We start from the raw sequence: 27,607 nt of genomic DNA on the forward strand, positions 1-27,607 counted from the left end.
AGAAAAGACTGGGTTAGTGAGATGATGGAATGGCCGCTAGTATTTTGGGACACTATCATATTCTCTGATGAGCCCAGATTTGCAGTATTTTCTGAGAGTTCTCACGTGGGGTCTGGAGACTCAGTAATCAAGAATTTGGCATGAAAAGATTTCTGCCAACAATGAAGCAAGGCATGGGGAGCAATTTGGAGCAATGGTCAATCAGAGCTGGTGGTGTGTGATGAAAACATAAACTTAGATAAATATGTATCTATGTTGCAGAAAAGACTCCTTCCAATCTTCTCCAATAGTGAAATGATTAAAGAAGATTCTTTATTTATGGATGATGGAGCTCCGTATCACATGGCTAAAAAGACCCAAGACTGATTGGAAAAGAATGGCATTAAAATACTTCCATGGCCAAACCGGTCACCAGATATGAACCCTCTTGAACACCTCTGGGGCATAATGGACAAGACACTTCGTAAAAAGAACAAGAAAGCGTCCTCAAAGCCAGGTCTTTTGAGATCACTGCATGAAACTTAGTAAAAAATTCCTCAAGAGAATACTCGTCATCTCATCAGTAGCATGCCTCATAGGATCCTTGCATTGAAAAATGCAAAAGGCATGTCTAGTAAATATTAGATATTCACATTAAAATAATTACTGAATAATTTTAATGTATAATTTCCGATTTAAACAGATCAAATTTTATTGATTATAAGTGTCTATTTACTTCGGTCATGTCTGTGTATTTAAATACACATGAGAATATTGGAAAAATAAAAATGAACCCTGGTGTATATTGAAGTTCATCACTGCGGTTGTTTGGAGCCTTGCAAAAGCTGTTTCAAATTCATATAGATTCTCAAACAAAACGGATTCTTCTCTATATTCATTTGGAACATCTATCGCAAGTCACCAAATAACCATAATGGTGAAATGCACGTAGGAACTTTAATATATATACCTGTGCTTATCCTTATTTTTTCTACATTTTCTCTATAACTGATAATACTCCTCAGTATAGTAGATAATTAAAAACTACACGGAAAGCAGAGTAGATTATGAAAATCTACCCGATGCTCTAAACATAACAGTAGCGATCTTACATATGTTTGTACACATAGATTCTGCTGTATATGTATATGTATATATAACATTTTAGCTAGGTGTAAAATACACCTAAGGGATATTAAATATCCGAAGAATTTACTGGTTTATATTACCTGTATCAATAACAATGTTATTCCAATAGGTAAATAAAAAAATAAGCATACAGTTTATTAATATATAAATATAAATGACATTAAAAAACTTCCATGGTTAATAAATAAGAAATGGAAAACAAAACAATGATAAATGTTTGTGTGCGTGTGTGTGTTTGGAGTCATAGATAGACAGATATGTTGAGAAGAAGTACTCAATACAATAAATAGAGTGCAGCAGCTGGCCTAGCGGCTAATTAGTCTGTGCCATGCAGCCACTTCTTCGGGCAAGTCTAAAGTGGCTAGTTTGAATCTGGGGAACAAGCAACTGCACCACTTGGAAAATTCAATATAACAGTGCATGTATATCGCCTAAAGCAACTACATTGAAATAATAATAATAATAATAATAATAATAATAATAATAATAATAATAATAATAATAATAATAATAATAATGATAATAATAATAATGATAATAATAATAATAATTCAAATTATGACAAACGTAAATAAACAAACGAAGCTTGCTTTTAGAAGCGTTGAGATGTCTTTTAGAAAGTTAAAGAAGTGATTTTAAATTCTCAATCGCAGAATAATGCAAATAATATAGCCTGAACAGGATAAACTACCCCTATTTTGTAGAGAAAAGTGTAGGTGGCTAAGCAATAACAACAGCAACAACAACAATAACAATAATAATAATAATAAACTATCAGTATGCAGAAAGCCTCCGTCTCGGTTAGACGTGCAGAGTTCGTTTCTGCGTTTCTGCGTATTAATGCCTGCTTTCAGTGACATATTTTGACGGCTCACTTCAGACAGTCCTTCAGTTGTCATACCATAGAAACTGCACTTCAAATGGAAGTGGAGTTTGTCATTGAATTTATCATTGAATGTAGTCTGTCCGTCGGTACGGCGAAGACCATCGTTGAATACGTCTGTTAGAACAAATAAATAAACCGAATATGGCAGAAGGTATGCCAGAAGTAATAACACTATAACAATTCTGTTGGTTTTTCTTGTCAAATAAACGGGAGCTTTAGCCATTTGTTATTTCACAATGGGTGTGCATTCCACGTTGGCGAGTAGAAAATGCAGTCTCGACACTTACACACACACACACACACACACACACACACACACACACACACACACACACACACACACACACACACACATACACACACACACACGCACCCACACACAACACTTATGTATATGCATGTATGTACGTGTGCCTGTACGTACGTGTGTCTGTCTTTTTTTGCGGATGGCATTGTAAATTGTTTTAGCAACAACGTCGTGCTGCATAGGGAGGTAGTGCCGTTACGACATTTTAGGACAACTACTAATCAAAAGCGTAATGTCTTCCATAGAAACATGACATAGCCTACACAGCAGTTGTACCTTGGGATTGCAAGAGCGTCAGTGTCTCTCTTGTTCACCAGGTACTTTGTGGCAATCTCCTGTTCCTGGATTGCAAACGCACAGCCTTTAAAGTGTGATGTGATGTAGTGTCAATTCTACTGTCTTCTTCAAGCTTCAGAGCATGGTCTTTTTGTTTTTGTTTTTGTATGCTGAGTGCTTTCCATCCAGGTCTTCTCTGAGGTAAGAGAGCCCAGCTGTTTTGGGGCTGTAGTGTTTCTTGAGGAGTTCACTGCCAACTCATACAATGTTACTCACTTCACTTTTCAGAACTGCATTAATATATTTATTTTTGCTGCTGTTGTTTAGCAAGTGCTGTCTGAGTGATATCATACGGCATTCGAAGGCCGTCTGCACTGATCTCACGTCTCTACCACCTTCATTTCTTAGGTAGAGCCTGTCAACATCACTGTTTCTGTGGAAGTTCCCAGTCGTCAGGATTTTGTGGATTTTGGTATCTATGGAGTGGATTTCCTCTGCAGACCAATCAAATATCCCAAATGTTGACATCAACACTGGTACTGAAAATGCATTGTGGGAAATTGTTTTGTTGTAAGAGGAGAGTTCCGACTGCCATATTTTCCTAATTTTACTCTAATATCCTCGGGTCACTCTATCTTTATTCGCAGTGCCTACATATGATATATTTTCGTCTATGCCTAGTTACTTGTAACATTCTTTGTGTGGAATGGGGAAGGAGAAAGAGACCATTGATGCATAGGTTTGGGGTTTGGGGGACTGACTTTCCTCGTTCTATAACCAAATTTGTGGCCAAATTCCATGCCTATATCAGCTGAAAATGTCAATAATTCCAGTTGTTTTTTTCGGCATTGTTAACAATTTTAGCATAAATCTTCGGGTCGTCTATAAAGAAATTATGAGTTATATTGATATTTCTGGCCGCTGAAGATCCTAGCATGTAACCATTTGTTTTGTACAGTAGGAACGATAATGGATTCAGTGATAAAACGAAAAGAAGTACAGAAAGACTATCTCCCTGGAATATTGCCTTTGCGATGCATATACTATTAGAAACAATTCTAATAGTTTGTTTTGTAATACATTTCTTCCACCCCTTTAATTCTCTATTTCATTTGTACTCTGTGTATGTCGGTCCTTTTTATTTAAATAAATGTTTACACATTTTTGTACTTCATGTATTTAATATACATTATATATTGATTTGTCTAATTACCTTAATCCCTATATTTAATCATATATATATATCCCTTAAAAATAAGATTATGTTTTAGGGTCAAGTACCCAATTACATATAGCATGATGGAGAAAATTATTTATTTAGATGATGGCACTTACAAGGTTAGCCACGTTTATTTAGAATTCGAAACCACCAGGCAAAATTTAGAAGCCCGAAGCATGCCTCAAGTACTATTTCCTAAATAAAAAAAAAACAAACATAAATTTGCACACGCACACGCACAGACACACACGCACACGCACACATACACACGCATATATTCACATATATGTATATGTGTGTGTAAATATATATATTCAAGCACACATGTATATATATGTATACATGTGTGTGTCTGTGTGTGCGTGTGACAAAATGTGTATAAATATACACACAAACATATATACTCATGAAATAAATGATTAGGGAGAATCTATGCTTAATATTAGCTTAGCTATCATTTAATAGGCTGTTCATCTATTTAGGTTTCAATTATAAGTGAGTAAACCAATGAATTGGTTGCCTACTCAGACATATCAAATCAAGTCAGAGATGTTAGAAGTGAAAAGAAATTACTATTCGCAGAAATTCACATAACTTTGTGTATGTTTATAAATACATGAATACCCATACACACTCATATATGATTATCTGCATACATCAATCAAAATATAAGAATTGCAAAGCATGCGTATGTGTGTGTGTGTGTGTGTGTGTGTGTGTGTGTGTGTGTGTGTGTGTGTGTGTGTGTGTGCATTTATATGTATGTATGACTGTCTGTATGTATTTCTGTATGGATGTAACACGAAGAACAGGCATTATCGTATATGTGTACTATGTCAAAACCTGACGGTCTGTGCCAGTTTCCACTTTCGACAGTTGACATAAAACAGAAGGTGAAACTCGAGTAAAATGCCAATTTTTCATAGGATTATATACGTACACACATACATGCATGCATACATACATGCTTGCGTACATACATGCATACATACATGCAGATAAGTGTGTGTGTGTGTGTGTGTGTGTGTGTGTGTGTGTGTCTGTGTGTGTACGTGTACGTGTGTGCGAGTGAGTGTGCTTGTCTGTGTATATATATATATATATATATATATATATATATACACACACAGACAAGCACACATTGTTTATTAATATTCAAGATATAATTTTTATTTTCGCATCTATATTAGATTACACAATCGTTTCTTCGGATCTATTTTAAAACGGGGGCGCCAGTTTTCATTTATGTTTTATGTAGTGTTTTTGGTACGGAAAGACTTTCAAACTTCGTATACTTATCTATTTTGTGTTATAGAACAGAAAAATATTTTTGTATTCGAATTTATTTCATGTAAAAAATTGTCTTATTTCGATAATTTCTACTAATCACTGACGTCTATTCAGTTGAAAACAGTTAGCGCTGTAACGGTGTATATCGTATTAATCCCCTAACCCTAACACTAACCCTAACTAGACTGTTAACCGTAACCGTAACCGTAACCCTAACCCTAAAACTAACCCTAACTCGAGAATCCGAACTCTAAAATTGTTACACACATAGATACGCACAGCGTAATTTATTATATAAACAATATATGCGTATAAATTACGATTAAACCGGATGAAATATGTCACAGGGAATAACATTTTTATGACCGCCGAGCAGTAAGTCTATTGAGCTGAATAGACGTCAGTGATTGGTTGAAATTACAGAAATACGACAACTTTAACATGGAATAACTTGCAAATTCCTTTTTTTTGTTAAGAAGACTAAGAGTAAAAGATGTTTTATATGACACATTCTACCAGTGTCCCAAGTTTCAAAGTGTTTCGTTAGTGTTTCGTTAAGAAAATACTGGCGCCCCCGTTTTAAAATAGATCCGTTTCTTCGCCTTTTGAAGAAGATAGAAATATCAAAATACATTCTTTCCTACGTATATGTATATTGTATACACATATGTATGTACATACTTGTAAACTCGTACATATGCTATAAAGGTGCGCTTGTTTGTGATACATGCATGAGTAAATATATGCGACGCGTTTGCGGATTATACGTTCACATTTATTAAGATTATACACACACACACACACACACACACAAATCTATCAACATCTACACTGAAACCTCCTCCAGTCATAGAGGCACATACGCGGATATAGACCCATATAAACCTTCATGTACCCACACACTCACATGTACATAATATCTATCTATCTATCTATCTATCTATCTACCCATCCATCCATCTATCCGCCTGTTGTCTGTCTATCTAACTATCGTCGTCCGTCCGTCCGTCCGTCAGTCTGTCTGTCCGTCTGTCTGTCTGTCTGGCTGTCTGTCTGTCTTTCTCTCTCTCTCTCTCTCTATATATATATATATATATGCACACAGGCACACGTACATATGCTGAACGCTCATGCACGCACTCTCTCATGTGCAAGCGCACGCGCGCACAATATTCATACGTAGCATGTAATGTTAATGGGATTTGAATATGTACGTCTTCAGGAAGAGAAAACAAGGACGAAGACTGCGAAACTGAATGTAGTCTCTTTTGTTGTAATTCAGATCGAACTCGTTGTTGATCCTTGGAACTATGTACTCAGGCATTCTTTCAACGATCACACGATATTATTCTGTGTATCTTGCCTAGTTTAAGGAAAGATGGTTCCGATTTGAACGAGATGGTGGCTATTTCTACCGAACTGACAAATATCCCATCAAACAGAGAATTGTTTTCTTTTTTTAGTTCACATTTTTTTTTACGAACACTCTGAGTAACGGTATTTTGTCTTTATAGAATCGATTTCATTGTAGAAAATTCTTTTCACGAGAAATATATTTTGTTGTGTCGGGTATTTTTCTGATAAATTTAGTATACTTACAGAAGTACATATGTATATACATACATACATACATACATACATATATACATACATGCATGCATGCATCTATCTATCTATCTATCTATCTATCTATCTATCTATCTATCTATCTATCTAAGGGTGCGTTGTCAGGGCTAGGATGCGTGCTCTAAGAAACGAAGGTGTTGGAGCCGCACGAGAGGCCCGGGTGGCGGAGGCGCAACAGGGCAACAAAGCCACCATTCGGTCTCTGGTGGACGAACAGGGGCGCGAACTGCTCGAGCCAAGCAAAATGTGTGAGGCCTTTCAGCGGCACTTTGCTCGACTGTTTGGGACGAATGGCGAGCGAGAACGCAGGGTGGACTTCAGTGCCTACCTGCACAGCCTGCCACGACTCTCGGCAAGAGAGGCGGAGTGCTGCGAAGGTGCCATCACGGCGGCGGAAGTGAGGGACGCGATGGCGGGATGCTCGAGGGACAAATCTCCGGGTTTGGATGGTCTGCCCTACGAGCTTTACAACTGTAAGCCAGACTTGTTTGGAGACGTCTTGGTGGCGGTGTACTGCAACTGGCAGCAAAACGAGAGCATTCCCGGTTTTGTGAGTCGAGGAGCCGTAACGCTGCTGAAGAAAGATCCAAACAAGGGGGACGTCATAGATAACTTTAGGCCCATCACTCTGCTCAATGCAGACTTGAAAATTTTGGCCAAGGTGTTAGCCAAGCGGTTGGCGCTTGTCATCGAGAAACTGATCGGCAAGGCGCAAACGTGCGCGGTGCCGGGCAGGAGCATCCATGACAACCTCCATCTGATGCGCTACATCATAGAGAGGGTAGTTAAGGAACCTGGCATGGGTGGGGCCCTGATCAATTTAGATCAATCGAAAGCTTTCGATAGGGTAGACCATCAATACTTGGAGGCTGTCCTCATAGCAGCCGGCTTCGGTCCCATTTTCCGCGGCTGGATGGCTGCCTTGTACAGAGGCATCCGTTCGGTAGTTCGCGTCAATGGGCATCTATCAAGACCCTTCGACATTGCACGTTCGGTCCGTCAGGGATGCCCCCTCTGGTCGCTTCTGTACGTGTTGACTCTCGAGCCACTACTGCGGAAGCTGGCGACGCTGAGGGGCATCCCGCGAGAGTTGGGATGCGGGACGAGCGTGTCGGCATACGCGGATGACGTCACCGTCATAGTGTCTAGCCAAAAGCACATCGAGCTTGTCGGCGAGACACTGAGAGACTACGAAGCGGTAACGGGAGCAAAAATCAACCGGGATAAGTCAGTGGGCTTGCGGCTCGGCACCTGGAGAAGCAACCCCATGCCGTCAAGTAGCGCCTCCGTCGTGGGACGTTGGACTGACGGTCCGGTTGAGATGCTCGGGGTCTGGTTTGGTCCAGACCTCCAAACGGAGAAGAACTGGGACGAGATAACGAGAAGGGTGGCCACTCTAGCCCGGCAATGGGCCGAGAGGAAGCTTTCCCTGAAAGGTCGGGCGGAGGTGGCGAACACGTACATCGCGTCCGTCATCTACTACCGCCTGACCGTCGTTCCTTGTCCCGACCCTACCATCACCAAACTGGAGCGCATCCTCTTCCGCTTCTTGTGGAAAGGAAGCGTTCCGATTGTTAGGCGATCCGTTTGCTGCCAACACCCGTTAAAAGGAGGACTGGGCATGCCGTGGTTGATGATGCGCAGACACGCGCTGAGACTGCGACATCTCCGGCTCTACGTAGACAGCGGTGAACAGGTGTGGTCACCGTTTGTGCGGCGCGCTTTCCCGCAGCTCGTCTCCATGACCGAACTGCAGTCATGGATCAAGAAGAGGCCGAGGAAGGGCGAATGGCACCGCGAGTGTCGCGCTGCTCTTCGGCAACTCCAACAACCCGGGTCAACCTTGAGCGACTGCATCACAACTAACGCATTCTATAGTGGATTAGTGGAGGGAAGGTACGACGACGATCTCGGGGCGAACCTGGGCGTCGACGAGGAATACCTGACCCGCCTGTTTAAGACGACCTTCGGGCCGGGACCTATGGACAACTTCCAGAGATCCCTGGCCTGGCAGTGCTATCGAGAAGCACTACCCGTTCGGGATAAGCTCTACAGGCATGGCTCGAGAAACACGGGGCCGACCTGTCCGAGATGCCGGCAGAGCGACGAAACCGTTGTGCACGCACTCGTACAGTGTCCCACCATTTCCGAGCTGTGGGCTTACGTCGAACAACTGCTATCGCGTGTGGGACGAGTCGGTCTATCAGCCGAGTCTATCGTGAATATTGTCGCGCCTCCTTCCTTTAAACGGGAAGGAAGAGCTATTTTCATCGTACTTGTGGCTATGGCGAAAGAATGTGTATGGTGGACGCGTCTGAAAGGTCTAGAGACAAAGACTTTCCTCTCTGGGCAATCTCTCATCAACTTCTTCAAGTATCACCTGAAGAGGAAGTTGAGAGTAGAAAGGGAAGTCTTGTCTAGTGAATGCTTCAAAAAAAGATGGGTGAATGTAGCAAGGATGGCACGTGTGAACGACGGAGCCATCTTGAGCATAACCCTATGAACAAGAAAAAAAAAATAAAACAAAAAGGCAAAAGAGAGTCACTTACTGTTATAGTTTCTTCAATGAGAATATTGACCAAGGTTACCGTGGTCTTTTCCGTGGGCTTTTCCTTCCACGGCTAAACCTAAACTGTCCTCCCCTCTTTTTACACGAGAACATTACTGTGTGATACACGATCCCTATTGATCGGCCTTTCCTTTTCTTTTTTTTTTCGATCCCTTTTGATCGAACTGCCCCTTTTTCCCTTCCTACGATCCCTTTTGATCGACACCACCAATTTTTTTTTCCTTCCTTCCCCCTCCCCAAAAGAAAAGCTCTACATTGTATTTGTCCCATCTTCGTTGAGCCCTGTGTGGCTAATAAAAGAAATGTATCTATCTATCTATCTATCTATCTATCTTTTATTTGTTTCAGTCATTAGACTGCGACCATCAAGGGGCACAATCTTGCAGAAATTTAGTTTAGCGAGCCGACCCGAATACTTGTTTTTTTGTAAAAGCTTGGTACTTATTCTATCGTCTCTTTTGCCGAACCGCTAAGCTACGGGGACGTAAACACACCAGCACCAGTTTGCCAAGTGGTGGTGGTGGGGAAACTCAGACAGAGAAGTACAACCCCCCCCCACACACACACATCACACGCACATGACGAGCCGTCTTTCCATCTACCAAATCCACTCACAAGGTCATAGCAACGACGATACTGTCTTTATTATCGTCGTTATGGTGTAGCATGCGCGAGGTATTTTGTTTAATGATTTTATAATTCCCTTCTACTAGAATTCATGCTGATAGTATCATTTAAAGTAATTCATCACTAAGACCCACTTTAAAAACTAGTAAAGCTAATGCGAATCAATCACCTTTATCTCTTTTTATTTTGATACAGTTTGTTCAGGTCCGCTGCATTTAATTATACCACGGTTGTAATCAAGTTTAGTATACTTTAATGTCATCGGTATCAATGACAAGTTTGATAAAGTATATCAGGGCATTGTGAAATTATTATATATTTGTATGATAATGAAAAGCTTTAAGGTAGATTAGAGAATATACTGTGATTGTTTATTATCTAAATGAATTCTATAATGCTTGGTATTGTATATGTTTATCCATGAGATCGTATATTAACTGTGAATTAGGTGTGAGTTGAGTGGCTGCCTACTCCGTTAGAAGACTGTAATTGTAGGGAAAAATCATTTGTCTGAAGGAGAAAACAATAGATATTTTCGATTTTCATTATCCATTCAAATGGCATATAATCAATTTTGTGATTTTTAGAGAGGATTTATAGAATTTTATTTTAATGTTTTAAATAGCAGCCAATGACATACTTGAGTTACAAAGATCCACATTGATTCTTCGCTCCAAAATCTTGCAAATTTCTCAGAGTATAGTCACTGTACTCATTAGGAAAGACATAAACTATCAGGTTCACACTTAACATAAGTTCTGGGTTTAAATTCTGTCGAGGTCGACTTTGCGTTTCAACCTTTCAGAGTCAATTCGATAAGTACTAGTTGAGCACTGTTACCGGTGTAATTGACTAACCCTACCAGAACAAAATTTGATACCTTGTGTCAACAATAGAAGTTATTACTTAGCATAACATAGTATGGTATATAATGAAGTGTCAAAATTTGCTGTAGGATATCTATAGTATGGTCACTAATACGCTAGATCTTTCTAGCTGATAATATAGAAAACAGACACCCGCTGAAAAATGAGATGTAGCAATTGGTCTTAGAGGTCATGATATTATATGAAAGCGCGCTGACATAGAACATTCCACCGAAATCAATCATTATTCATTATTTCCTACATAATTAGTCAGACATGCATCCGATAACGCAAACACGAAATGTTGGGTCCAAAAGTGTAATCTGATATAACTTACATACCACAAGGTACCGTACAACTTTATAAAAAAAGACACGTCTTCTAACGTATACATTTATTGCGAAATTTTAGGAGTTTTTTAAACTACAAAATAAAAATAACTATACAGCGCGTACACACACTAACGCACACACACATACACACAACCCCCCCCCCCCCTCCGCACATACACATATCCATACAGCCGCACAGACGGTCACATGACAGATTCCATCAGAGTTTCTGGCTATGAAATTAAAAGGTATGGTGCACAAGATAAAATTTTCTAGACACACACACAACGAAATACACGTGCACTCACGCGTGCGCACACGCACACACACACACACACACACATACACACACACACATACAAACACACATCTATATATATATATATATATATATATATATATATATATATATATAAGAAGAGAAAGTAGAGAGGTAATTAATAAATTATCATTTATTAACTAAAAATTTACAAACATCCCTTACAGCTGTTTCAATTCCAGACCTTTAGAAAATTAATTAAATTACAAATGATTTAAAAGTCGAATCTCTTCGGAGGTAGTTTAAAATAGGTGTTCAATCCCTGCATGTTGAGTAAATGACTTGCAAATAATTCTTAATTTAATTAATTAATTTTCTGAAGGTCTGAAGGTCTGGAATTGAAGCATCAGTAAGGGATGTTTGTCAATTTTTAGTTCATAAATAATAATTTATTAATTACCTCTCTATTTTCTCATCTTATTATAATAAATAAATATATATATAAACCACGGTTTATATAGTTACTTTGCAGTTGAGTGTTAACTGTAATGTGCAATATTTCTCGTATAGGTAACTAACCAGTTCTTTCATAGGATTTTACTGTCCCTGAATGAGGTTTTTAACCTTTATTTGTGCTATATATATATATATATATATATATATATATATATATATATATATATATATATATATATACATATATATCGTCAAGCTTTTGGTAAAATTTGATGCAGATTCTCCGTACAACTTTCTCTGTCATGGTCAATGCAACGATCACACGCTACACACATTCCCTCCAGTTACTGCTGTAAACAGCAGAAGTAAGCGAGAGCGATAAAACTTTGAGCGCATGCACAGCAGAGTTCAAGATCATTCTGTGCCGAGCAACCTTACTTTGTGTGCTTTAGCGTCGTTACTATAGCAGCAATCTGGATACTTATTCACCAACGCGAAGCAAAATGAAATGACATCATCTGTTAGTCAAGGATAAGAAAACAGTAAAGAAAGAATGAAATATAACGAGGTTGTAAGAATTCTGAGCGTGTCTTTTTAGGTGATATGTAATTCTTTGTAGAAACGTCAGGTAAACAAAAATAGAAAATGTTGATATTTAAGGTATTGCAAGAAAATTTAATTTTCAATTATGCATTTCTCAATCACACTATTATAAACGTACAAATTATAGATTGTGTCAAAGCACGAAATATCTGTCACTTCTGTTAGCAAAGACTGTACAAGAACTTATTGCGTCTCAGCTTGTTTAATGATCGTATGTGCTGGCAACCCAATACATATGATGAAATATTTAAGAATAACAAGAGTTTTCATTTTCTGCACAACAATTGTGCATCACTCTCCTTTCATTTACGTGTAAAAAAAGAATTACATGGATTATGCTTACAGCATAAGTTTTGAATGTCATTGCTTTCGGTTCAGAAGATGATATGAATGTGAGCTTCAGTATGCAATTGTCTGCTGGAGTATGCGCGCGTAAACGTGTATGTAAGTGTGTATGTATGTATATATGTATGTATGTATGTATGTATGTATGTATGTATGTGTGCATGTGTGTATGTATGTATGTATGTACGTATGTATGTGTACGTATGCATTTGTGTGTATGCATATATATATATATGCATGCCTGTGTGCACGTTTGTATGTATGTATTCTGCATATCCATGTGCTTGTGTGTTCGTGTTTGCGTGTTTATGTGTTTGTGTTCATGTTTGTGTGTCTATGTATCTTTGTCTGTTATGTATGGATGTGTGTCTCTATATGTGTCCTTGTGTGAAGTGTGCGTGTCTGTATATAGTCATGTGTTTCAGTATTCATTTGTACGTATGTATGTATGTATGTATGTATGTATGTATGTATATGAATGCCAGTTTGTATGTGTGTATGCGTGTGCGTGTGCCCATCAAGTAAATAAGTAGAAATCGGACCTGTGAGTGTGTTAAATTAATAAGGCACTAAAGGAGAATGACTCTCCCCAGAACAATAAAATATAATACCACAAATTCTTGATTAAGAATTTCCCAACATGACATGCCACTAAGGAAGATGACAAGCTTATTGTCTGGAGAGATAAGAGAACAGACTTGGACACGTATTTCTGGTGCAGTGTAATTTATACGTTTCCTTTTTTTACTGGTTACATATATGGGACTGGAAACAAGTTTGGATATCATAATTATATTGTTTAGTCGATCATATCAGTCCCAGTATTTATTTTAATTGGTGAACACCTAATATATGGGACATGAAAACAGCACAAGTTGAGGAGTGTAGACGTAATCGTAAGCTGGAACACGGAAACAAATACTTATACTAATCTCATCTAATGTACACATACATACGCACGTGCATACATACACACACACACACACACACACACACACACACACACACACACACACACACGTATGTATATATGTATGTAATATATGTATGTACGCATGTAGTATATATGTAATGCTTGTATGTGCGTATGCATGTATATATACGATGAGCTTCCCTATAATTTTCTCCTAATTTTTCCACACACGACAATGGTCAACGGATGGTTACAGCTGAAAACACTTTTGTAAGGTGCCACTCTACAGGACCGATGCTTAAGGCATGCCTGCAGCATCTCTAAGGCATATCTATCTATCTATCTATCTATCTATCTATCTATCTATCTATCTATCTATCTATCTATCTATCTATCTGTCTGTCTGTCTGTCTGTCTACCTGTCTATATGTATATATATATATATATATATATATATATATATATATATATATATATATATATATATAATATATATATATATATATATATAAGGAGAAAGAGAAAAGAGTGATAGTAAAGAGGGTTGAGGGAAAGACAGAAAGAGAGAGAGAGAGAGATAGAGAGAGAGGGTGAGAGAGGAGGCGAGAGAGAGGGCGAGAGAGAGAGCTAAATACACAGAGAGTGGCTGATGGAAAAAAATATATAATATACAGTACAGAAGAATGGCAAAAGCGGAAGAGAGAAATGAGAACGAGGCAGCATTGCTGGGAAGAGCTGCCACACCGCAGGAATGTTTTGATGAAGGCAGTCTGGGAATAATTTAAAATCATGCTGAGCAAAGTGTATTACAAAGTGCTTGGACGGAAATCTCTCGACTGTAAGGAAATGATAAGGTGGATGTATGTTGTAATTTGACGATGGAATTAAAGTGAAAATTAGATTACTATATCATAGTAAACAGCAGACTACAGTAAATAAATGATAACAGCAAGATTATTGAAATATCAATTTGAATAAACAGGCAAAATTTCATATAAGTGGCTCCTGGAACATGATTATATACTACGTCATAAAACAGATTATGTCTAATTTTCAACAAGCATAATTATAACAGGCGTAGTGTTAGTAGTAGTGGCTGTCCTGTTTAACGAAGGTAAATGACCGTAAATTGTGGTAGTGCATTTAGTCGAGAAAATCAGTACCGAGTTTTGAGAGGCGATTAAATATTATGGGTCCCCCGAATGATGAAAAGCGTAGTTGATATCAGCAGGATTTGAAATTATAGTGCAAGTTTCCGGAAAAAAATTACCCGACTCTTACGATTCTGCCAATACAACTCTTCTATAATTCGTTCTACTATAGGCCCAAGGTGTGAACATTTTGGAAGGAGTTGGCTAGTTTATTACGACGACGCCAGTGCTTGACTGGTACTTATTTTATCTACGTTAAAAGAATGAAAGGCAATGTCGACCTCGGCGGATTTTGAGCTCAGAATGTAAAGCCGGAAGAAACGCCGTGAAGCATTTTGTCCAGTAGAGAAAGGATTCTACCAGCTCTTCACCTAATAATAATAATAATAATAATAATAATAATAATAATAATAATAACAATAATAATAATCCTTTCTAATATAGGCACAAGACCTGACATTTAGGGTGAGAGGGCAAGTCTACTATATCAATCCCAGTTCTCAACTGGTACTTAATTTATCCATCCCGAAAGGACGAAAGGTAAAGTCGACTTCTGAGGAATTTGAACTCAGAGCGTCAAGACTGGCGATATGCAGCCAAGCAACTTGCCCGGCGTGCTAACGCCGTGGTACACCTCCAGCGTTAGAAGTTGTGCAAAGACAATAAATAATAATAATAATAACAATAATAATAATAATAATAATAATAATAATAATAATAATAATAATAATAATAAGAAGAAGAAGAAGAAGAAGAAGAAGAAGAATAAGAATAAGCTGCTAAGCTCAAGACTGAATGGCGGAAAAAAAGTACTTCTGCAGTAAACACATGGCCGGTCTCTCTAATATGATATTCTTCTGCATTGGACTATGGAAGAACTTAGAGACAGAATGTAAAACCAGGAAGACAATGTCCATATCTATACCTCAGAGACAGTGTTGATAGATTTTACCTAACGCGGATGGAGTAGGTATATTGTACACTTTTACATGTTCCAGTCATTTGACTGCAGTTAGCCTGGGGCACACTTTGAAGGATTTTAGTTAATAAGATCAAGCACAACGTTATATTTTTTAAGTTTGTTTCATATTCTATCGGTCAGTTTTGTCGTACCGTTAGGTTATGGGAACGTGAACAAACCAACGTTGGCTGTCAAGCCGACAACACACACACTAAAATGCACACATATGCACATACATACATACATACATACATTACAGAAATCGCCCGTCCGTAGGCAAACGGGCTAAGACAATTTCTCAGCATACATTTAACTATTTGAACTCACGTGGACCGGTTTCTTTACTGGTATAATAGTCTAACCTTCCTCAGCACGCTTTACCCTGATGGAGAGCTCTAACCCGTCATGTTGAAGTCTGCGTTGCAACTGATTCGTTTTGCGCCGAACCATGGCAGCCACCAGTGGGAAAATAATTCCAATACGGAGCAAATAATTCACGAGAAAATATTTGCGAAGATATCATTGACTTTATTATTATCTAGTGTAACAATTTCGTGTTTGCGCCAATGTATGGATGTCTGGCTGTTCCCATGTTGGGAATAAGGAATAATGATCCATTTCAAGGGAATGTTCTAAATTGGGGCGCTATCAGATAATCTCATGACCTCTAAGACCAATTACTACATTACATACACCAGGGGGTGTTTGTTTTATATATTATCAGCTAGAAAGCTCTAGCCTATAAGTGACCATACTGTGGACATCCTACAGCAAACTTTGTCACTTAATATACACTTAATATACAATACTAAAAAGTGGTGAGCTGGCAGAAACGTTAGCACGCCGGGAGAAATGCTTAGCAGTATTTCGTCTGTCTTTACGTTCTGAGTTCAAATTCCGCCGAGGTCGACTTTGCCTTTCATCCTTTCGGGGTCGATAAATTAAGAAACAGTTGCGTACTGGGGTCTGTCTAATCGACTGGCCTCGTCCCTAAAAAATTCGGGCCTTGTACCTAGAGTAGAAAAAATATACAATACTATGTTATCTTAAGTAATAACTCATTCTATCATTGACCGTCAATATTGCGGTAGGGCTAGGCAATTACACTGATAACAGTGCTTAACTAGTACTAATTAAATCGATTCCGAAAGGTTTTTATTTTATCAAATACATTAGGGATCATACTGAGGACAAACAACAGAAAATTTTGACACTTAATGATATACAATACTATGTTATGTTAAGTAATGATTCTTCCTGTTATACGTAGAGGACATGAAGTTTTAATTTAGGCACACGGGCAGCAACTATGATAAGTAGGGTTGACGATAGTATCTAGACTATTTTTTTGTATTTTAAGGACCTCGAAAGAATGATGTAATACAACGTTAATCTCAGCAAGGATTCGAATACTAGATTCCATGCTTGAAAAGTAAGGGTTTTCAACGGAAAAGGAATCCAGTTGTATAGCAATGCCCCATCATCATATTCAACTAACGTATACATAAATTGTAAAACGAACGAACACATATATTGATATTATATATGTGCGTATGTGTGTGTGAGAGAGAAAGTGTGTGAGAGAGAGAGAGAGAGAGAGAGAGAGAGAGAGAGAGTGAGTGGATAAACGAAAGAAAATTGATTCAGCACATTTAGTAGTGGTTAGATATATTATTTAAGACAGTTTGATTTGGATTAGCAGGTCTAGGCTTTAGACAACCGAATTTCGTACGTGATTGTGTGTGTGTGTGCGTGTGTATGTGTGTGTGCGTGAGAGAGAGAAGGGAAAGGGAGAAAGAGAGAAAGAGAGAGAGAGAGAGAGCTCGTTCAATGAATTGTACCGTTATTCAGAGATCCATCTTTGTCATCGTGTCAAGTTGATTTTGCTTGATGATTACATTAAGTGTATACACATACATGGAATACTCAGCTTCGTACTTGCTAATTCATTGAGCATGTGATATAGTTAAAAAAATTCCTTGACAATCATTGTTGAAAGTGTTGGAAATCTATATACTAGTAATATGCTTGTTTTCCTTTTAGATTTATGTAAGCTCTCGTTAATGGATTTTAAGTCTGTCACTAACAAATCGACAAAACTTTCTGATTTAAAACTGTAGCTGAGGTTTGGAAATACTTGGTCGAATTAGTGTGTGCATATATGTAGGTGTATGGACCAGCACTTATGTTTCGTGTGAATACATCTCTTTAACGCTTAGGTGTTAGTGCATGTATATGTCTGCATGCACATCATTACTTTTTACAGGTATGTCCTTGTAGATACACACAAACCAAATGTGTGCATATAATCATTTAAAGAATCTTAAACGGAGAATCTTTTGAATGTCTTACAGTTTTTCACTGTGCCGTTAATTGATTAGATTTGGAGGGGACACCTCAGTTTCTTTTGCCCTTTCATAAATCATTCTAGCATTATTGAGTTTTCGTGTCCGGATATACATTGCCTAAGTACTTATGATGATAAGTACAAACGAAAATCTTTAGCCAGAGTACAGGAGTTGTTAGTTCCGCATTATTTCACCATAAATATTCCCTCTTTTCTTGTATTTTTGAAAATACTTTCACATCCGTTAGGCTCACCTCTACAACAATGAGTGAATTTTGTTTTTTGAACCCAGAACTATATCATTTCCGGATTGTTTTCACAGGATTTCACAAGATTGTATCTGCCTGGGCAATCTTGCCTACGAATGTATGCATGATCGTATGTATGTTTGAATGTATGTATGTATGTCGCTAGGTGAGGGCACATATGGCCTAGTGGTTAGCGTGTTGCATTCATAATCGCGAGATCGGGCTTTCAATTCCTGGACCGGCGGTGCGTTGTGCTCTTGAGTAAAATGATACATCTCACCTTGCTCTGCAATCACTTCGACACCTGAGTATAGTACACAGTGCACCTGTTCAAGCAACGTTGATCTGATGGAGTGAGTGAAGTAATGTATAGCACATACATTTAATCACTATGAGCAAATCATTTGTGGAGGATGTTCAGTATTGCAGCGCTGTCTCTCACGCACTACTAGAGATTATCCTCATAAAGAGAAGTAGGTATCCATCTATGAATATTTTGTACCCAATAGCCTATTTTCATCTGCTCATATATATATATATATATATATATATATATATATATATATATATATATATATATATATATATATATATACATATATATATACAAAGAGAGAGAGAGAGTGAAGAGAAACACCATGTCGGTTTCATCAGGCTTGGGAGACCTGTGAACCTCAGCACAGCCTCTTCCAACAGACCAAATCCCCCCCCACCCCACCAAACAATAATGGCAAATGACTGTGGTAAATTATAAGAACAATATAAAGAGAGCTACCCCAACTGCAAGTTATAAAGAAAAAAAAATAGAAGTATCTTTATTGAGAAGGAGTTCTTTGTCTTTGTGGATGAAGGATTGTAATCAAAACTGAATTGCTGATTGCGAAAAGATTTTCTCAGAGTGCCTATACAGAATCCTCATTTGGGTAGATGACATGCATGACTCTCACAAATCATTCATCTACACCTAATTTTCTTTGAGGCTGCTAGACTGCAGAGGGAGATTTCTTGTGAAAAGTGAATGCTAATGAGTGATATGTATAGCGCTTTGATCTTAGCTAAGAATTTCTTCCGTAGTTATATCCCTTAGCAGAAATCAGTGGTACTCCGTCCTCCTGTATTTGATTTGAGCCAAGTTTTCTCTTAATTAGCTGAACTCTTAGCTCATTTTAGCATAATTATTACGTCACAACGTAATCTGACAACAGTTAATTTATTTCCCCATTTATCTGCAAATATGCTTTATTCTACCGATCCAAATGCCGTTACCTATCCAGAAGAATTTCTACTTGCATTCTTTACTCATGAACAGAGAGATTGTGACTAACCTCATATCGCACATCCGTTCTAGTATTATCTCTACACTCACTCTATATCTGCTTTCCATCGTGTCAGTTTTGATTGTGACAGTACTAAAGTCTTTCCGCTGACATGAAAAGGAGGGTTTCCCAGTCATAGTGGGGATGAGAGGGTTGATGTCTATCTGCACCTGAAATAAATAGGAATACTTGATGATGGTTGTGGGTGGGTGCTTGGATGACTACTCACACCTAATCACTCCAGTAACATTGTGTGTGTCAGTTGTATAAACGCAATATGGAAATATGTGTTTGTTTTCCATAACCTTCGTGCATTGGTGAATCTCTGAGGATGTGAGTAGAGTTTGCTGGAAGAGATGCAGTTGCTCATTAAGTTTACGGCGCGGAAGACAGGTAAAGGGAAACGGAGTCTAAGTTAGTGATACGCATAATTTCAATTATGATAGAGCTAAATTAAGTCTTTGAGTCTGTTATTTAGGTAATTGGTGTTATGATGTATCGGAGGTATACTCTTTTACTTGTTTCAGTCATTTGACTGCGGCCATGCTGGGGCACCGCCTTTAGTCGAGCAAATCGACCCCAGGACTTATTCTTTGTAAGCCTAGTACTTATTCTATCGGTCTCCTTTTGCCGAACCGCTAAGTTACGAGGACGCAAACACACCAGCATCGGTTGTCAAGCGAAGTTGGGGGTAATTGTCTGAGGACGTTGGACCAGGACCGGGAAGTTTTATAAAACAGTCCCTTTCTGCCAGAGATGAGTAACAACTGTAATGTCTCCTACATGTTTCTTTTCTAAGTGTTACCCTGGTAGTTTTAACCAGGTTACCATATTCTGTGGCGAAACGTAGTAGTAATGAACCTTGGCAGTAAGTCATGAGCAGTTGAATGTTAATGTTTTTGTACCTCTAGGGTGGCGAGCTGGCAGAACCGTTAGCACGCCCGGCGAAACTCTTAGCGGTATTTCGCCCTTTTTGTTCTGAGTTCAAACTCCGCCGAGGTCGACTTTGCCTTTAATCCTTTCGGGGTCGATAAAATAAGTACCAGCTGAACACTGGAGTCGATGTAATGGATTTACCCACTTTCCTTAAAATTTCTGGCCTGGTGCCAAAATTTAAAATCAATGTTTTGCCTCTGTAAAGAAAATCAAACTTGCAAATAGATTCTGATTAGCCTCCAAAGTCACTATCTTTTCCTCAATTTTGCATCAGCCTTCTTCATAACATCAAATGCTGCAAGACGTTGACGCTTTCATTTTCGCAGTGTCTCTTCGTCCAAACATTTTACACCGACTTCTTATGCTTCTAGAAAGTTTCGCATAAGTTTATCAAGAGTAAAATCTGAAGAATCGTCACTGTACATATTAACAGGGAAGCGATTCCATAAGCGCGAACTCTTGAAGTTGGAATCTTCGTATCGCAATATACGGGGCAATATTTTCCAGATGGAGGTCAGGTTGATATATTAACCCTGACCCATTTCACTTACACGTTATCGTCTTTCCAACTACTTATAACAACATCTTCAAAATCGCTACTAACATGACATACACCATCGCAGCATCACCGCCATCGCAAATAACTTTAACATCACTGACCGCGCCACAACAGCCGCCATTAAACATTAGTGCAGTTGACACCACAATGCGGGAGACAGGTCGTTTTTGCCCTATCACCCTTGATATAATTATATACTTATGTACATTATTATTAATTTAATGTATTAATCGTCTATATATTTCTATAGTATGCTGACTACTTGATAAATAGAAACCATTATTGTGATTTTTATCCTTATATATATATTATATATATATATATATATATGTATATATACATACATACATACATATATATATATATATATATATATATATATATATATATATATATATGTGTGTGTGTGTGTATATATATACATATATGTATATATATATATACATATATATATATATTTATATGTATATATATATAAATATAAATATATATGTATGAGTGTGGGTGCGCACATGCGTATGTGTGTAACTTCTCGTATGCATACATACATGCATTTATATATATATATATATATATATATATATATATATATATATATATATATATATATATGTGTATGTGTGTGTGTGTGTGTGTGTGTGTGTGTGTGTGCGTGTGTGTGTGTGTGTGTGTGTGTGTGTATGTCTATTTATTTATATCTGAAGCACACAATGCAACTATGCCCGTGTTGAATGGAGTAAATATCAATTTTATGTTAACGTCCTTCTTTGATCAGGAAAAAAAATAATCTTCATTGTTCTTCACGATATCGTTATATTCACAATTGCATTTGATGTGTTTTTCTCTTTTTCTTTAGATTACATTTTGGCAGTTTTTCTCGCTAATGTATAATATTAAATTATCGATAAGAAATCTTTCTTCTTCATATGGGATATTTACTCAGGTTCATGAGAATCTGGTTGAGGTGAGTTACAATTTAGATAATCCACTCTAAACCTGTACACTAAGTTAACGTAAATGGATACGCATCCAGATTATTTTCATTTGCCAACTGATGATAGCGGAATGGTCTTCGTAATGTATCTGATTAGATATATACATGAAAAATAGATATATATATACGTGAAGGATCGTTTCATTTCCTCGTTTAGCAAGTCTAGAGCATCTAGTTAGTAGTACTTGAGATGTAATAGTAGGCAAGTACATCACATTTCGAATTTATAGTGAAATGCTTGTACTACAATGATAAGGTGTTTTACAAATTACTATGAATTCTCAATCGGTGAGCTCTAATAAAATATAGAATATCATCGAAACCACGATAACTTCTGGGATATTGTCTTAACCGTATATTTCCACTGATTTCTCTCTATCAAGCTGTCTCTGTATCCCTAAGTGTATACCTTATATATCTATATAGCTAAATACGTATGTACGGGTATGTGTACATTTATGTGTGTGTGTGTGTGTGTGTGTGTGTGTACATCAGAAAATAGAAATGCAATCATTACAGGCGCATACAAGAAAAGTTACAAACGCAGCGCGCGCGGAAACAAATACGCGAACAGACTCACACGCACACACACGCACACACACGCACACAAACACACACGCACACAAACACACACGCACGTAAACAATTCAAACATACAAAGACACACCCACTTACACCTCCAGAAGCATACACAACTCCACGACCGAATAAAGAGTTACCGTTGAAAGGAAATAATCGTAAACATTTACATTTTATTGTATATTTCACTAATTTAAGAGATGCCGCTAATATTTCGTTTTATTATTGCCTCTTCTTGTTGCTTAAACTCGAAATATATGTATTCAGGTTGAAGTATTTCTGATCTATTATTACGAGAATACCAAATAATAACGAACATATAAACAACGCGCAAGCCTTCTTCAAGGCTGCAAAGCAACACAATATTTATGAGAATCCGTGTTTCAGGATATTATCTCAATAAACTGTAGAATTTCTCTAAGCTATAGATATACAACTATCTAAGATGTATTTATTAAAACAGAAACGAAATCATGTGAATATTACCATAATGCAGATGACATAATATCTAAAAATAATATTTTTTTTTATCAGTAGAACATAGTTTTCGCAACATAGAAACGTAAACTCCTAGCAACTAAACTATGAAACTAAAATGGCTGTATACCGAAATTGTCGTGATAGGCATAGCTGTGCAGTGAATTACAGAGAAATATTTGATGACAAATTAATAGCGACCAACTAGTAGTGATTTATTATGTTGACTTGAATACTGAATATTGGTGAATATTTCGAAGATCAGGAGGAGTTTTGTTTTTCTTCATATAAATTTACAGAAATCTGGTCTGTAGAGCAAGCGGCTAACTCAAGTCTACTGAATATTATATAGTAGTAACGGCTGGTGTTATAAATGCTGTAGGAGGACTAAAAGTAAACAAAAGACTTTCTACGACTATGGAGATATATATGAACTTGATTTGTTGTTAGTCGATAGTAAAAAAATAGTCTGCAAGTGATAATATTTTAGTGAGTCTCAATTAGAGTGTTATAAGCCCGTTGGGTATCATTTTACAGAATATAATTTATTACGCAAGTCTCACTCCCCATCCTATCTTCACTGGAGAGGGCTGATTTAACAAGAAAGAATATTTCGTTGATTCGTTGTTAGTATTTCAGATTTTAAGAGTAGTGAAGTTATTTGATTATTATTGATGTTTTTTATAGCTAAACTTTGAATTCTCTATAAATCAGATCGGATGCCAATTCTCGTCAAATGAAGTTCTTCGTCTGCTAAGAAAGTAGCTGATATGGTAGCTAAATAATTATCTAAAAGAAAAAGAAGTGCTGTACTTAAACCAGATTACATTAAAAAGTAGTTATTCAAAATTTTGATTATAAATTATTTGTATTTCAATTTCATCACACGATTTATGTCGTTCCTTTTCAGATCATTACTAAGAACCAAACATAGTCATTGAGCCAATGATGCGGCAAGGAAAGAACATACTTATATATGTTCTTATATTTATGGAAGTTTTATATTAAGAAAGCATATTTATGCGTCTATCTCAGTCCTTGCCGAACAACTCCAAGCTCAAAACACCCTCATTTCTCTTCAGGCATAGGGCAGCTCCAATTGTAATATCCAGTTGTACTTTTAAAGGCGATTAGGTGTTATATGATAGAAATTTGGCAGCTATTTACTAGCAGATCGAACGGTAATATAAGGGCTCTCCTGTTCGCTTGAATGTGTGCGTATTGAAGAAGTACGTTGTATTTCAACCTCATTTCTATATTTGAAAGTTTCTTAATTCTTTAATCATTATTTACCAAAGTATCTTTCGACATTTATCCCGTCTCATTTGAGGCCCTGCTTTAGCCCTGCCTCCCAGCTCTACAAGAGACATGGATGCACGCTATACTCTCAAGAATATTTTGTTACTCACCTGGAAAACGACTATCTCCGTATCGGTTCATCAGTCGGGTTTGGATTTCGGATCAGCGAACGATACCAATATAATTGCAGGTCTACATTAAACTTTTACAATTTCAACCTCAGGGTTGTTCTCTTTGTATTTCAACCTCAGGCTGTTCCCTTTGTATAGCAGCAACAATGATATCGTCGTCTCACGTAATTTGGACGCCGCTGGGTTTTAGTAGTAACTGGAGCCGACGAGGCTAGACTGTGTGGACGCAAAAGATCAAATAGCATCACAGTTTTTCTTGTTCCGAGGCGGCAAATCTAACATTTTGGAGACATCTTTCATCCTAGATAATGCAAACTGGGGGAGTGGTCATCAGCACTACGTTTCATCGTCCGACGGCAGGAAACCGCAAGTTGACAAAATAGAAGCTATTCTCCGATAGGTTTCTTTTAGAACCTTTAACAATCGAAGCATCTGGCGTTTTTGAACATCAAACCACCTCCTATTCTTGTAGCTGGCAATCCAGGTATGTTATGTGTCAGCATGATAAAAATATATACAAAAATTCAAGATGCGAGCAAAATCAAAGTAGATAGCCCTCTTTTAAAGGTATCAATAATTGACTATCCTTGCTCCACTGCACTTCACAATAAACATCTTCTCATGATGTTTTGTGTCATCATTTTTTATTTCATTAATCACAGGACTTCTTGATCAGGGCCGCCTGTAGCTAAATGTCAACAATGAAATCTTGCATCGACATCAGCTACACTCTCTATTCCGTTACGCACTTTCTTTTCATGAATAGCCTATCATTCCATTCCGCCAATATCGCATTCACATGAGAATATGCATTGTGCCATTAGCAGTTTAATTCGTTATCTTCTTACCATGCATCACTCTGGTACGAACCCTTCACTGCTACACTCGTGCACTCATTCTCACACATTCTCTCAATCACTTAAATGTCCTTTTCACACACACGCGTGCATACGCGTGCGTTCTCATACTCACTTTCACATATGAACTTCCAAACATTTTTTTTTTTGGTACACATAAATACTGAGCTACAATCGCTATAGCCTCCTCTATATTTTATTTGTAAAGAAGTTTCAACATTAGCCACTTACTGAGCGTGTTGTCCCAACACACCACCTTCCTTCCCACCTGTGCTACCCATGCTGGTCTCTTATGAACATACGTTTGTTTTATTTATATATAATTTTCCCCCTTTTCGTCTTCTATCTGTTGACAAAGGATCAACTGTCCGAAACATCGACATCTTTTTCTATCCTTCAGAGTATAATGCCTTGCCGTTGTACATCTTTTCATCGCTTTTTCGAGTTTACCTCGCTTTACTTGTAATTTACTTTTAGGTTTATACCAAGTGGGCATTCTGCATTGTAGAAGGTGTTGAGAGGGCTCAGCAGTTTTAGGGCAGAGTCTATACACTGTCAGCAGGCGGCTGTTAGAGTGAATACTGGCTTGTGGATAAGCTTGGCTAGATGTTGTCGCTGTTGGCATTCTGTCGATTACGACGACGAGGGTTCCAGTTGATCCGATCAACGAAACAGCCTGCTCGTGAAATTAACGTGCAAGTGGCTGAGCACTCCACACACACATGTTCTCGGGGATATTCAGCGTGACATAGAGTGACAAGGTTGGCCCATTGAATTACAGGAACAACAGAAACAGGAAGTAAGAGTGAGAGAAAGTTGTGGTGAAAGAGTACAGCAGGGTTCGCCACCATCCCCTGCCGGAGCCTCGTGGAGCTTTAGGTGTTTTCGTTCAATAAACACTCACAACGCCGGGTCTGGGAATCGAAACCACGATCCTATGACCGCGAGTCCGCTACCCTAACCACTGGGCCATTGCGCCTCCACTGGCTAGATGTATGCGTGCTTTAACGGCCATGACTAAATAATCGTTGTTATGCTGATGACATCTGCCGATCGTTACCTATCTGCTGAGTTCCAATGATAGAGCGTTAAGTTAGTCGAGACTTATGTGAGTTTTACCTAGATGCCAGCAACAAAACGAACTAGATCGTAGCAACCAGCATGGAACTAGATCAGCTTACCATACGACACTAAGTATCTGAACTCCATTGGGGCTCAAACAAGAAAGTGTTTATGGAGTGACTGTATCCTCAGTGAAAGTATCAGATTGAAACTTCTTTGACCAGTAGCTTTGTGTGGGTATGAAGGAGGGACCCAAGAGTTGATGATACTGATTGACTGAAACTATTGGTGACGATATGTGATAAGCTAACGCTTTGCAGTTGTTGGGTAGCCCACCGAACGAACGATTTAATTCTGGTGGAGGTGTGAACAAAGTTGGTGACGCCGATAGCTGCAATATTTTGGCCTCGTTCTTAGGGCTCAGAACCTCTGTACTCACACCTCCGGAAGTTGGGTGTTGAAAAATGGGTTCGTGAGAAACAAAGATAATAAAAAAGAATGACACCTAGGAGTGGGAGGCGAGCACCCTGGAGGCCTTTACAGTTGAGTCTGAGGCTCTAGGCCTTCAGCTTTGAGAATGAGGAATCGACCGACCGAAATGTACACTAGAATGAAGCATATATTAGTTTGATTAACTGTTATTTATTCTTGTTGTTATCGTCGGATGTACTCCTTCTCCTCCTCCCCCTCCCCTCCTCCTCCTCCTCCTCCTCCTCCTCCTCCTCCTACTACTACTACTACAACTACTACTACTACTACTACTACTACTACTACTACTACTACTCAGCTTTCATCTCGAGGTTTCCCTACGAATACAACTTCTCCCGCGATGGATTGCATCCTACTTTTCCATGAATATTTGAGGAGAAAGTGGTTCAATGTTTACCAACATAACTGGATTCTCATTGACTTATTTCCATATTCTAGACTGACTTCTACTCAGCTCTGTAAGGTCACTGAAAATATTAAGTTCTTACTGTATTCTTAC

At 38.1% G+C, this 27,607-nt stretch overlaps 1 protein-coding gene across 4 annotated transcripts in view; it reads left to right on the plus strand.

Moving 5' to 3' along the window:
• LOC106867458 (putative G protein-coupled receptor 139) overlaps positions 1-27,607 on the plus strand; it is a 407,204-nt gene that overhangs the window by 45,643 nt on the left and 333,954 nt on the right. The window contains exon 2 of one of the 4 annotated variants that reach the window (XM_052973246.2): positions 22,077-22,184. The exons of the other annotated variants lie outside the window; for them this stretch is intronic. The gene's annotated coding sequence lies outside the window, so the exon portion shown is untranslated. The remainder of the gene's footprint in view (positions 1-22,076; positions 22,185-27,607) is intronic. 4 annotated transcript variants of the gene reach the window in all.

Source organism: Octopus bimaculoides, chromosome 15 (genome assembly GCF_046866305.1).
Source record: "Octopus bimaculoides isolate indiv1 chromosome 15, ASM4686630v1, whole genome shotgun sequence".
NCBI classification, from domain to species: domain Eukaryota; kingdom Metazoa; phylum Mollusca; class Cephalopoda; order Octopoda; family Octopodidae; genus Octopus; species Octopus bimaculoides.